The sequence below is a fragment of the Cydia splendana genome, chromosome 27 (assembly GCF_910591565.1).
Source record: "Cydia splendana chromosome 27, ilCydSple1.2, whole genome shotgun sequence".
Classification (NCBI taxonomy): Eukaryota; Metazoa; Arthropoda; class Insecta; order Lepidoptera; family Tortricidae; genus Cydia; species Cydia splendana.
In genome coordinates, this window is record NC_085986.1 from 748,456 (window position 1) to 759,856 (window position 11,401).

The 11,401-nt window shown below is 37.0% G+C and overlaps 1 long non-coding RNA gene across 1 annotated transcript; it reads right to left on the reverse strand.

The window, feature by feature from the left end:
• Positions 1 to 9,343: 9,343 nt before the first annotated feature.
• On the reverse strand, positions 9,344 to 10,075 carry LOC134803882 (uncharacterized). The gene is made up of 2 exons (XR_010146049.1): positions 9,572 to 10,075; positions 9,344 to 9,444 (listed from the first exon to the last, which is right to left on the reverse strand). It is a non-coding gene; the product is annotated as an uncharacterized LOC134803882 (long non-coding RNA).
• Between the last annotated feature and the right edge of the window lie 1,326 nt (positions 10,076 to 11,401).

Here is an 11,401-nt window from a genome sequence, read left to right on the forward strand (position 1 = left end):
AAAATTGTACTGGTAACCATGGTAACTGCAGGTTTAACCGCTTAACCCCGTGTTAGTGGAATGGTGCAAGTGGCGCTTACATGCTGACAGACTATAGTGTCAAGCCATTTCCGTCAGTAGAGAACAGCGGCAAATTTAAAAAATGTAGGCGCGAAAGGTGACCGTTCCATAGAATTTTTGTTTTTCGCGCCTTTATCTACTGACAAACTTGTTTGACAGACTATATATATGTATACATAATCATAAGGCTGTCAATTTGAGCTTTTCGTTATTGTTGATGTGTACATAAGTGAGGTTATGTTTTCAATAGTAAATTGATTGAAACAATTTCGATACAAAATGTTGGTTATTTCATATAATTCTTGTATCAAAAGCCCTCTGGTGCTTCGGGTGTCCATGAGCGACGACAATTGCTTACCATTAGGGGATTCATCTGCTCGTTTGCCTCATGTATCATTAAAAAATCCCGAAGGCGAAGTAGTTTCACGAAATTAAACTTTATAATACCAATTTTTTTTAAGGGCTGAAAATCGAAATTAAACATATTTTAAACTGTTGTACGACAACGGTTTCACTCACTTGAATTTTTAGTCGCTATTGGCGACATGTTTCGGGCCCGTCGGGGGTGCTTCCTCAGGCGCTCGTGCTCGCGGCGGCTGCACTTCGTGCACTGAGCGCGCCGCCCGCCTCGTCGCTCGTTGCGCACGCGCTGACCAATATATATGTGGCGTTATCTATGAAAAGGGACCTTATTGTCGTTGGCGCTTACGCCATTATTAACGATGCTCCGATATAAATACAATGCCGCGCGACGCTGTGCGGCGTAAGCGCCATCGACAAGAAGGTCCCTTTTCATAGATAATGCTCCATATTGGCGCTACTGATTGCGCCAATAGCGACTAAAAATTCAAGGTCCCTTTTCATAGATAATGCTCCATATTGGCGCTACTGATTGCGCCAATAGCGACTAAAAATTCAAGTGAGTGAAACCGTTGTCGTCTAAACAGTTAACAGTACGGCTGAAAAATGCAATTATGTTACTATTTTGATGTTAACCAGATGTGTTGAATTAAGTTTGTGTATAGATGTCACTAGTTGAGTCGCGAGTGGTGTAAGATATTAAATAAATGCACTCAATTTTATTATTTTGTTTCATTATTGACTTAACGTAGTCCCCATTTTTCTTCCTTCTGCGTCTTCAGTTTATACGAAAATGTTACCAAACTTGCCCTAGACACAGAATAAATAATAGTACTACTTAGGTACAGAAGACTCACTCTCTAACAAAACGCGTCTGTTACGATCAGGACAGATATGGCCGCTAGGTGGCGACAGCGCCACGCGCGGCTTATGGCTAGCCACCAAAATTGGTGTGGAACGGATGTACTTGTAGCTACCTGTTGCAAAGCGACGAAATCGCGGAGTGAGCCACGCCTGCCCTAGAATAGATGACGGGTGGCGGCCATCTTTGTACCCCGGCCTCCCCGACTAGACGCACACTTCTTATTGCCTCCCGGACTAGAAATGCTTAGAATTACTCAAGGAACATATGTGATGAAGCACATATGTAGCTTAACCTTTTCGACGCCATGTCAAACAAAAGCTGTCACTCGGACGCCAGGTCACCGAAGTGTCAAAACTTAAATTGAACTTTATGCATATGCACGTAGGGGGCTATTCATAAATTACGTCATTTCAAATTAGGGGGGGGGGGGGTCTGGACATCGGATGACGGTAGCATGAAGTAGGAGGAAATGGGGTCATTTGAAGCATGATTTTTGGATGATTATAGGGGGGGGGGGGGGGGGGTCAAAAATCGATGACGTAATTTATGGACAGCCCCTAGGTCTATGTTGCTCTGTGGTCTGTGACCGATTAATCCGTCTTTGGCGTTGGACCTGCGGTGCGGATATATCCGTCATTGGCATCCAAAAGGTTAAGATTTGTGTGAAGTCGTTATATAGTATTTTTCGAATATCATGGGCACGGTGATAGCTGTCATATCCATACAATTTTATAACGTTTTCCTAAAAATTCTGTACAAGAAAAATATACAAAATAATGTTACAGGGTGGTATTTTATGAGACTGTTGCCCTATAAAGGATTAAGAGCCAACAGGAGTGGTCATTCCTCCATACAAACGTAGTCCTCGTTTTCCTCCGTGGTTTTTGAAGCTAGAGCAATGATTTTTTCAACACAGATTAATATTGTCAATATCTGTGTCGGACCGTTTTGCTTTTTTTGATATTTTTGTTTTTTAAGGCGCTAGAGCCCTTCAAAAACGGCCAAAATGGCCTAATAGACTATGCCGCAATGAGAGGCGTGGTATTCAAAACTGATATCAATTAGCCAAAAAAGCAAAACGGTCCGACACAGATAATTTCATAATCATTTAGATTTCCAAATTTGGTTACGATTGGTTAAGTTTTGGGGGAGGAAAAAGAGGACTACGAAACCTCGATTTTTGTCATTTTTACGCAGGATTTTTCGCCTCAGCTGCAGTTGTCCCTATCGCACTAATTTTAGGGGCGGAGTCAAGTTTCTAAATACGTACACAGCCAGAAAAGTGATGGGCAATAGTCGACATTTAATGCCGATAATCTAGTGATGTAAGAAGTTATCGATAAACCGTCTTGTGTGAAAATATCTAGATCCTAAGATACAAGGGGTTTTGGGTTGAGAGTAGGGAACACATTTTTGTAGTGATGATATACAATCTATTATGAACTTTTTGATTCTAATATTTCAAATTAGAAATCAAAATCAAAAATATTTTATTGCATGGTTAAAATGGGTTAACAAAATTTTTAGGTACCTACAGGCACGCTTCGTTTCGAGCAATTTAGGGTCCTAGCTGAATTGGTTGTTCCATACTTACTCGTGCTCTATGGAATGTCCAATTTAGCTAGAACCCTAAATGGCTCAACAATCACGGAGCGTGACAGTACTAATGTTTCATGTTCTGTATATCCTGCCCTACAATGGCGTTAATATTTGGTTGTCATGTCTATACTTCGTTTTTAAGCATTATTGAAAAAAAAATAGTAAATACTAATATTAACCACTAAGTACATAACTATTACAAAAAAAGCTAAATAATTATACGATTGCATGCTTAAAAAAGACACGTCACCTTCACTCTAATGCTAAACAAACGAAGAATAAGAACTAACAGCGATAAGACCGCCTGTTGCTACCTTTATCTACATTGTAAATCGGTTTTAGGGTTCCGTACCCAAAGGGTAAAACACGGGACCCTATTACTAAGATTCCGCTGTCCGTCCGTCCGTCTGTCACCAGGCTGTATCTCACGAACCGTGATAGCTAGACAGTTGAAATTTTCACAGATGATTTATTTCTGTTGCCGCTATAACAACACATACTAAAAACAGGATAAAATAAAAATTTTAGTGGGGCCTCCCATACAACAAACGTGATTTTTGACCGAAGTTAAGCAACGTCGGGCGGGGTCAGTACTTGGATGGGTGACCGTTTTTATAAATAATGGTACGGAACCCTTCGTGTGCGAGTCCGACTTGCACTTCGCCGGTTTTTTTTTAATTTGTTTTTATGTTTGTGGTGTAATAAAGAATATTTTAGAGTCAGACCAAGAAAAGTCTACAGCAATTTTGATAGCACACGCAGTGCAAGTGTTATTTATATGTCATAATTTCATAGAAGCGACGTTTGAAATAATACTTGCACTGCGTGTTCTATCAAAATCGCTATAGATTTTTCTTGGCCTAACTCTGCTTTAAATTACAAAGTAAGGCCTAAATTATAAAATAAGGCCCATCAATGTTTTTTTTTGTGTTTATTAAACTTGATATTTTGTCTATAGTATTAGCGGACATGGCCTCAAAATTTAAACCCGCTTAAGAATCGGGCCTTATTTCGTGCATTATATACAATACTACCCATTTTTGTGTAGTCATTATTTATACTATAGAAGCATTGTTTGAGTAGCCAATTATTTAAACAGTATTTTTTTAAAGGGCAACAATATTTTTATTAGGGCATATATTATTAGGGCAACAAGGGTGGCAATATTTTAAGGTCTGGATAATAAGATACAGATCTTAATAAGGATATCAATGTAAGTGAATGTTACCATGACTACCAAACAAACAAATGTGATAGAATTTGCCAGCTGGCATTGTAACATTCAGACAGTTACCTATGTACCTAATCTGAAATATGAATAAATTAGTAATATTTTAAACAGGAAAGTAAACCGAATTTTGGCCTTTTGCTGGACACAATCACAATAGTAATTTGTTTTACAAGAGGGCAAAGTTTATCGCCACCGGTTGATGCATTTGCAGCACCAATGGTAGAAAATGCAAGCTCATCATCAACTGCATAATCGACGTTTGATATGACTATTGAATCCGAGCTTTCTGATCATGAATCATGATAAAACAAAATTTTAGAAGGTCGCAGAATAGTGGATTTAAAATATTTATTTTCTGTGATCTCAAATATCAGGCACGATCATACAAATTGTACATTTGCTGATCTTGCCTTTGTCATTGAAAGACGTAAGGGTTTACACAGAGAATATATATTTAAGTGTAATATGTGCAAAAAAAAGGAAACGATACACTCTGAAGACCCAAAAAGAAAATGTTAGTAAATACTGCTCCTCCCCATGGTTACTTGGTTCCTTATTCAACCTCTTCTTCTTCTTCCTTGCGTTATCCCGGCATTTTGCCACGGCTCATGCCTGGGGTCCGCTTGACAACTAACCCCATGATTTGACGTAGGCACTAGTTTTTACGAAAGAGACTGCCATCTGACCTTCCAACCCAGAGGGGAAACTAGGCTTTATTGGGATTAGTCCGGTTTCCTCACGATGTTTTCCTTCACCGAAAAGCGACTGGCAAATATGAAATAATATTTCGTACATAAGTTCCGAAAAACTCATTGGTACGAACCGGGGTTTGAACCCGTGACCTCCGGATTGAAAGTCGCACGCTCTTACCGCTAGGCCACCAGCGCTCCAGCAGCGTTCCTTATTCAACCTACCTGAAATTAAACGAGTAGGTTAGTAAATTATATCATTTTACATTATAAAGTTAAATGTTTAGGTATCTCAATCACTTACTCACTGGTGGACATGGACGCAAAATTTTTGCCCATTATACTATCTTATAAAAAATGAAATTTTGAAAGTTAGCACGCTTAAAGTTCGTTTTTTTGCATTAAGGTAACAGATTTTGACATGTCTTATTAAAAATTACCATTGAAAAATAAGTCATAGCAACCCAAGTAACACAAAAGTAGCTGAATATTGTTTGTATAATAGAGCATTCCGTACTGTATGCTGAATAAGGTAGCTGTATAACGTCTGTATAAGCGCTTATACAGACGTTATACAGAAGGTTTGGGCGCAAAGTGGGCTAGCCCACGCCGCTTATTACTGAATAACAGTAATGTAATGTGTGTGCCCACACATTGAATCGCTGAATAACACTTGTATAGAGGCTGTCAAAAGCTTCTATACCGCTTTTAAACCAAAGTTATCCAGCTTTGTATAGAATGACTCAGTTAGTCACACGTTATGCAGCTTTTGGTTCAACAGTGCATTGTTACAGAAAATATATTCAGCTATTTGTGTATGATTTGTCTTCCATTTTAATTTGTGAACTCATGTCAAAGTGTAGTGTCTGAAGTGAATACAAAATAAGGAGGACATTACCCATATATTGATTTGATGTTTACATAACATCAATTTCATTGCGCATGCGACTTTACAGTTAATATATATATACATTTTATTTAAAATTTTAAAGCGCCGCGTAAATAATGCACTGTTTAGAAAGTAAATATAGAAAATGTAGTACTTACTCCACTTTTAAATTTGTAATTTTTTTGCGGTGTTTAGATGTTTTAGTGATAGAAAATGTACTTTAACAAGTTATGCTACGATAAAACTAGTTTTATAAATGAATATAAATGGGTTTTTCAGTTCATTTTAAATTCCTATTTAATTTTAGAGGTTAGAATATGAGCAACCGTAATGGCGTCCGACTGTGCTGAATATAAGCTGCTGCCACAGCTATTATGTGCTAAATTTCTGAATAGGCATTCACATTATTCGCGTTACTAAGCTACATGTTAGATAATAATGGTTTTAGAACAACAAGTTTTGAATAACATCAGTATAATAGTAATTGTTTTCGCAATCTTAAAGCATATTAGGGTTCTATACACAAATGGTAAAAACCACATAGATCCTCACTAGTTTGATGAAAAACATTATAGGTATGTAACACGGGCAATATTCAATCCTACTTCCTACTAATATTATAAACGCGATATAATATTTAAGTTATATGATAAATCTGGGGGCACGGCAGACTACACAGTTATTTTTTCCGTTATCAGTTCCGACAAATATGTAGTAGGTAAAGGTATACGCAAAGATGTACGAAGTGAGTACGAAGATGTGTATAGTATGAGTATGGTGTGGTTACGAGTATGGTATGAGTATGAATATGGTATAGGTGCGAAGGTGCGGGTATCACGGGTATGAGTACAAGTATAGTTTGGTATGGGCAGTATTGGTTAGGTATGAGTACGAGTATAGTGTGGGATGGGTATGAGTAGACCCACTTGAAACCTAAAAACAGTCCGTTCAAAATCGACAGGAGAACCGATTTCGCTATATTTTAATGGGGGTGATTATTTTATTTTTCACATACCCAGTCCAGTCTACAAGTTTTTAATGCAACAATATCAATAACTAGCATTTGCCACCTTGTTTGCAAACTAGCAACAACCTTAAATGGCCATTGGTAAACTTTATCTCGTTGCAGTAAGGTATGCAAATGGTCAGTTAACAGTGTTTACGATGGTAGCTAGCAATTGTTTTACGTCATTAAAACGACAATGCATCTTGTGTAAAATAACCAATCGAAGAGAATTGTTAAGAAAACTAAACCTCGATTTTTTAAATAATGGTTGGATTAAAGAATAAATACGCAAGATGCGTTCAAAATAAAATAAAAACACGCTCAAGCTCAAAGCAAACAGGCTCAAGTAGCACTGTTGACCGTGTATAAACTTATAAAGCTACGGAACCATCTCCACCGCGCATTTGTTGATACTAAGCAGTAGTTTGAATAGCGCTGCTCATTGCGTTCATTTTGCAGCTTTTAGCATTTAGAAAAGATAGTATATGTGTACTAAAATCGCTATAACTTAAGTATAAGTGTTGTTTTAGTATTTATTATTCAGACGTTATGTCTATAAAAGCCATAACTAACCCATATATGCAGCTACTGAATAACAAATAATATGTGGATTTCATTACAGCTTCCAGTAATAGCGTCCACCTTTATTCAAAAACTAGCATTAAAACAGAAACTGCAACCGCTTTTATACAGTTGAAAGTCTTCACCGACGCTTCTTTTCAGCATTTAGTAGCCACTATCACATTTTTCTTAATATTGTCTGCTTAATATCTCACGACACCAAATATATACAGCTAATTGCTGCTAATGCTGCTATTATGCAGCTTTTAGTAACCACAAATGCTTTAAGCTGAATAATGTCTGACTAACTGTGTAAGAAATAAGTATTATTCAGCTTTAATATGCAAAACCGATACTATGCAAAATTTATTCAGCATTTAGGCCCCACTAGGCCCACATATTTTCTTATTCCGAATTTAGTAATTTCCACCGCTTATACACAAAATTTATGCAATCTTAATTTGAATAAGATGATAATTTTACTCTATTATCCTGCTTGTGTGTTACTTGGGAAATATGTTAGAATTATAAATCATATTAATCATATTAATGAGCAAGAGCACCCTAAACCGGCGAGCGTGTATGAGGAATGTTATGAATGTGAAGGAAGCGAAAGTGGTATGTCAGGATCGTAGCAAGTGGAAATCCGTGGTCTCTGCCTACCCCTCCGGGAAATAGGCGTGATTGTATGTATGTATGTATGTATGTATTAATCATATACTTTTTTATATTCTTTTGCTTTCATAAGTAATATAAACTAATTTTTGAAAGCGTTTTTCAATAATTATTAATAAAAAGACACGTCATGATTGTTTACCTTCTTTCTAATGCTAAAAAATAACGAACTATAATAACCGGGCCTTATTTGGTACAGAACCTTGATTTGATAGGTACATCGGATATTCTGGGCCCCTGAGTTTGTTACGTAAAGGACAAAATGGTGACATGCGGTTGGAGCTGATATTGTTAAACTAGTGGTTCTGTGCGCTAAGTATAAAAAATAAGCTTCAGCGAACTCATTAAGCCTAGAAAAAACCCTACACCCTACTGCCACTTAAGTCAGTCTTGAGTCTTTGAATCAATTTCCGTAGTAGTACTACTACTACTAAGGTACTAGGAGGTAATAAGGCCTATAGTAGGTATAATAAGGCCTACCTGAAAATAATGTTCTTACAACAGTGTAACCGTGTTAGTTATTTGAGTAACATATATGTAAAGTAATACAATTAAAAGCTAACAGCAAACCAATACATAAATTATATCTTATGTACTTCTTATGAATTACACTCTTATAAAGGTTTCGGCTAATTACGCTTAATTACTTGAATAAAGGTAGATGAATTGCGTGCGGTCCAATAGGTAACCACAACTCACGGAGTCCAAAACAATAAGCTGATCAGCAAAGTCAAGTAAACAAAGCCAAGTCACAGTAGTAGAAAGATTATCGAGTTCCGTAAACGTAAGCCGGGTCAAAAAATTCAAACGCAACACAGTAAGTAATAAGTGAACGCCTCGTGGCAGTAACGCACGAAAAATAACATTGCAAATTGTCGGCAATGAGGCGCGCGCGGGTGCAAGCGTACGCATCTGTGTGCGTGCATTACACACACAAATACAGTCTCTCACGCCCCGTCAGAGCGACGGGTATATTCAGCTTGAAATCTCAAAATTGACTTTTAGCTCAGCTCCCGTTTCGTCTTAACCCTTACAAATTAATATATTTTTTTAAATCAGCGGCGTTATTTTATGTTGCACATTAATACACCCCGACTGTTCGCCCCACAACGAAAAATCGAAAAAAATATAATAATTTGTATGGAGGGTCCAAATTTTCAAAGTGCGGTAGCGACCCCTAAAATGTATTTTAAAATTCTGAAAAAAAATTATAGTGGTTTTTTAGGGGTAGATTTTATATTAAGCGGGTGCCCCGTAGAAAATTATAACATCGACGAAATAAGGACCACCCTAGGTGACACTGACACCGTACCCATGCTGTTTGCAAAATAATATACTGATGAGTCTTTCTAGTAGGGTTCGCTAAAATTTTGGATAAAAACGCATTAACTAGAATAAAACGAGCACAAACTGTATATAATATGTTATATATTTATCACAATAATATAGTATGTACAAGTAACTCTACTTTATACACATGTGGTCTTTTCTTATAGCTACTCTACTATACTCACCGCCATACCAACTGGCGACCGAGGTCACAATGCCATCTCTTTCACTCTTGGTCAATCTGAACAAGGGTAAAGGAGATAGCATTATGGTCTCACTCGCCAGTTGATATTGCGTTAAGTATAACATAAAATACCCTTTCATATCTTCAAGCCAACGCATAATAGGCCATTCGAGTTTTAGTTATTGGATCTGTTTCCGATGTGATACTGATCTGTCAGTGTCAAAAGTGACGTTTGTGGTTGAAGAAATGTCACTTGACACTGTCAGATCCGTATCGTATCGCTGTGACATCTTATAAGTTGTTCGAATTGGGCCGTATAACCGTATATGCCAGTACTATAGAGTATTATTGGCATAATCGGTGTTGGCAAAGTTGAAACGGATATAAACGCTATTGGGCAAAGTTGCCAAGAGAATTATGTAGTATTAAGATTATTAGTTGTGTCTTTGCCCATTTGCCAGAATATCAGAAACGGTTTCACATTTTTTTATTTCTGACCATTTAAAAACAGTTCAAATGCCCATTTATTACATATAGGATGTTTCGCCAGTAACTGGCCACCCTAAACTAAAAATTAATATTATTCACCTATAAACAGAAGTTATTTTAGTATAAGGCGGCTAGTTATTGAACCCTTATACTAAAATGAATTTTACTATGAAGTATTTGAACAAATTAAATTATTTTTCAGAAAATATTTTAATTTGTTTTTATCAAGTAGAAACACTACTATATAAATTATAAACTGAAATAAATGTCATATACTAAGAAAAGCCTTCAGTAGGAAGTGCATATACTTGGAAAATTTGACTAATGTCGCTGTGGCCGTGTGGTTCAGGCACCTGCCGCGATAGCAGAGGACGCTGGTTCGATTCCAGCCTGGGGCACTGGAGGCCTTGGTCACTTTTTCTTAGTATATGACATTTATTTCAGTTTAAAATGAATTTTGTTTATAGGTGAATATAATTCATTTTTAGTTTAGGGTGGCCAGTTATTGGCCGGTGGCCAGTTACTGGCGAATTACCCTACGAACTTTTATTCAAATTATAAACCTTAGTCAGTTCATAAATATAATATAATTATATACATTTATTTTATTTCTTTCTAACAAGTAAAAATTATGTATACATATTTTTGAACCGGACCGCATCATGAACAGTCAGTTATTAATATTAACATATTGCATAATATAATTGTCGTTAAAATATGAACATGATTTAAAATAAGTGGTTCCTGTTGTCATGAGTTAAAGAAATCAATTTTAATATCATTAATATTTTTACAGTACATATGATGCTACTTTACCGCACTAGTGCGATAATTAGCACATTACTTAACTACATCGAAAATGTAAAGAGCCATATGTACTGTAAAACGTTGTACGATACATGTGCGAATAGGTAATTCACAACTCGTGTCGATTTAAAACACTTGTATCGTAATGTAGGTACTATAATTTAATTACTTAAGAGTCACTCGAACCTACAAGCCGCTATACGATCAAACTTACGAAATAAGTAATAGTACTACCGTACAGAAAAGAAACTTCCTACAAACCCGAAGTTTGACAGCGATTCAGGGACGAATCATCCTGTCCCTTTCTAATGTATGACACTATCCCTTTCGACTATTTAGGATGGTCAAAATTCAAGTGATTATTTATATGTGGTCGTGCTCGCAAAGGCACGTCAAGTTGTGCCAACCCACACACAGTTATAACAGTTTTTAGACACGAAAACTCGTACCAGTCGTAGGTACAGCTTGGCAAAAAAACCGGACAAGTGCGAGTCGGACTCGCCCACCGAGGGTTCCGTACTTTTTAGTATTTGTTGTTATAGCGCCAACAGAAATACAACATCTGTGAAAATTTCAACTGTCTAGCTATCACGGTTCGTGAGATACAGGCTGGTGAAAGACGGACGGACGGACGGACAGCGGAGTCCTAGTAATAGG